Source organism: Oryctolagus cuniculus, chromosome 8, assembly GCF_051225735.1.
Source record: "Oryctolagus cuniculus isolate XC-2025 breed Fujian yellow rabbit chromosome 8, ASM5122573v1, whole genome shotgun sequence".
In the NCBI taxonomy this organism is placed as follows: Eukaryota; Metazoa; Chordata; class Mammalia; order Lagomorpha; family Leporidae; genus Oryctolagus; species Oryctolagus cuniculus.
Window position 1 is genome coordinate 139,108,607 of NC_142874.1, and position 3,283 is coordinate 139,111,889.

Here is a 3,283-nt window from a genome sequence, read left to right on the forward strand (position 1 = left end):
TAAACATCCACGTCCATTCATTAAAAAAAAAATACAGGGCAAATAAATCAACTTCCAAATCGTGTCCTTCTACAAACAGCAGCTGTGCAGGAAAAGGAAGGCAGCCGGTGAGCAGTGTCTCGCTCACGGGCAGGGCTGGCGCTGGCCGTGAACTTGCACGGAGCAGAGGCTCCTGCTAATGCGTCTGGCAGCCCACAGGAAGGAGGCTCGGCGGGAAGCAAGAAGACAGAACAATGGTGTGAACCTCGCCCCCTTTCTTACTCTGCAAACATCTGGCGGCTGCACGTGTGGTGTTTGGAAGCCAAAGCTGCTCTGGGCTTACTGATAGGGCCAAGTCTTCACTAGGGGTCTGGGAGGCACGATAGGCTTTGCACAATAGAACAGTAAGCATGGTGTTTAACAGCAAAGCGATGGAGTGGGTGGGTTCGGAGCCCTGTTTCTGATGTCGGCCGGCCAGGTCTCCATCACCTCTCTGCGGAGAGACACAAACTTGGAAGCGAAGAGCCAGCAAGGCAAGTCCTACCATTAGGGCTCAAGACAAACACGACACGGGAGACACTGCCTTGGTACCGGCTACCGCAGGCGGCTCTGCGCTCTTTAGCATGATGCGTGCGTAAACACAGAGGCCGAGGTGGCACGTTTATTTTGGTAGTTCCGCGTCTTGTTTCTCTGACGGATTCTTGTTCTTATCTCTTTCTGCGTCACCGCAGCCAAACAGGATCCAGGTGATGCATTGCACGGCCGGCTTCCCTGAGCTGCGTCCGGGGCCGCGTCGTTCCCCCTGCGGACACCACTGCTTCGTTTTCACAACTGTCCTCCTTGTCCTGACCCCTGTGCCACCTTCCTGGGGGTGACGACCTCCTGGGCTGACGTTGCTGGCAGTTAAAAATCAGGTTGGTGTTGCTTTGCCTGCAGATCAGCTATGAAGTTGACGAGCTTGTCAAATGTTACCTCTGTGCCCAATTGGAAGGTAATCAGAGCCAATGGAATTTGGTTGGGTGCCAGTGTTGAGAGGCAGGCAAGCCTCGCAGGCTGTGCCCTCTCTCTGCCACCACCCCCAACCCTCCCACAGTACCTGCACCGGACAACGGGGGTGGGGCTTGGGGGAGGGGCTCAGCCAGCACTGAAAGGAGACCGGACCCTGTCCCACATCCGATCTGATATCAGAAATTGATGATGGCACCAAAAACTGATGGCCATGGATTTGAAAGTGATTCAGAGTTCAGTTCACTGCTAATTTTAAAAAACAAATCATGGCTGCTCACGTCCCTGTCCTGGGTTTCGGCTCTGAGTGCGCTCCCCATTCAGCTTCTTGCTAATGGACACCCAGAGAGTAGGCAGGTAATGGGTCAAGTGACTGGGTCCCTGGCACCACGCGGGAGACCTACACCAGCTTCCGGGCTCCCAGCTTCGGGCTGCTCCAACCACAGCTGTCGTAGGCATTGCGTGAGTAAATTAGTGCCTGGGAGATCTTTGTCTCTGTCTCTCCAGCCCTTTCTCTCCTTCAAATTAATAAATTAAAATATTAAAGATAAAACTCACTGGGGCTGGCGCTGTGGCACAGCAGGTTAATGCACTGGCCTGAGGTGCCGACATCCCATATGGGCACTGGTTCGAGTCCCGGCTGCTCCACTTCCCATCCAGCTCTCTGCTATGGCCTGGGAAAGCAGTAGAAGATGGCCCAAGTCCTTGGGCTCCTGTACCCTTGTGGGAGACCCAGAAGAAGCTCCTGGCTCCTGGCTTTGGATCGGCGCAGCTCCAGCCATTGTGGCCAATTGGAGAGTGAACCAGAGGAAGATCTCTTTCTCTCTGCCTCTCCTCTCTCTGTGTAACTCTGACTTTCAAATACATAAATAAATCTTTAAAAATGAAATAAAGCAGGTAGGACTTCCAGTGCACTATTGTATACTGTTCTCACTGTTTTGTAAATATTAGCTCTTGGCATTCTTACAGCGAGGGAAGAACTTGCCTTACACCCAGTTATCGGATGGGAAAATCGAGGCACATGCGAGGAATAACTTGTGTATAGTTATGGAGGTAGAAAGGGCCAGGGCCAGGATTCAGACTCAGGCAGCCTGGCTGTGGGGCCTGTTCTCTTCTTTCCACATCTTCACCTAAGCAGAGAACACACGTGGGGCCGTGTCTGTCGCGAGCTGTCACTGGCTGACACTCTTGGCCATGAGCGTCATGGAGCTCACGGTCTCCCTGGAGAGAAAAGTCCGTGTCTAAAGTCCGTGTCCAGTGCTTCCCGCGAGAATGAACAAAACACATCTCTAGAGCCCCTGACGTGCCTAACATTCCCCTTCGGAACTGGCTGATGCAGCTTCCCTCCCAGGTGGACTCGTGTGGCTGGAGATGACACCGCATAGAAGCAGACAGGCAGAGCTGGAGCCAAATGCATTTTTCTGGTCCCCAGCCTCTCACCCGCCCAGTTCTCAGAATGAGGGAGAACATTTCCCACCCCCTGCCCGTGTTAAGATTCAGGTAACATTCACCAGACGACCTTGAAGGCAGGCACGAGTTCATATTCAGTCTCAGTCGTGCACAGAACGGCTGTTTGGCCTTTTTTTTTTTTTTTTTTTTTGCAAGGAGCCCTGGTGGGATGGCGGTAAGTGGTCAGGTGGGACGAGACACAGCACTGGTGCGTGCAGCCTGGGCAGCGGCCCGTGGGCGTTCCCGAGTCTACAGACAATGCGATCACACCACCTGCTTGACGTAAGCAGGGATTGGGGAAGAGGCTGCTAACCACGCACAGAGCCTTCGCAGGAGCTGAAGGGATAGCCCTGGGCTGCTGCTGCAGGCACGCTGCCTAGGGAGGGAGCTGGCTGCTCCAGGCGATGCTACACGCTGACCCCAGAACCGCCAGGTGGCCCTGGCCAGACGTACCAGCAAACAGGTGTTCCCCGCTCCTCTCACGGCCACACCAAAGCCTCTCCTGGGCGCAGGACATGGGGGAGACACAAGGAGATGTTCGGCAGCCACACGCAACACACGTCTTTGACAGGCGATGTCTCTGTGGACTCAGCATCCACCATGCTCTTCGCTAAGAAGTGCTGAGTCAGTGTTTGAGAGTCCACCGCAGAAATTCACGCCCCTGACGGCGGGGACGGCTGTGATGGGGATGAGTCGTCGCGCACCTGTTGCGGTCTAGCCATCACGGGAGGTGCTTTCTAGATTTCAGTGGATGCCACATTTTTTTCCTTTCTCTCTCTCTTTTTAATGGAACAACGCCAATATTTGACCATGGATAACTCCCTCTCTCTGGATCATAGAGGTTGTTATA

General features: G+C 54.0%; 1 long non-coding RNA gene across 1 annotated transcript; it reads left to right on the forward strand.

Annotated features, from left to right (window-relative positions):
* The first annotated feature begins 295 nt into the window (after nucleotides 1-295).
* Nucleotides 296-1,877, forward strand: LOC149125180 (uncharacterized). Its single transcript, XR_016212592.1, has 3 exons — nucleotides 296-512; nucleotides 711-893; nucleotides 1,645-1,877. It is a non-coding gene; the product is annotated as an uncharacterized LOC149125180 (long non-coding RNA).
* The last annotated feature ends 1,406 nt before the right edge of the window (nucleotides 1,878-3,283 follow it).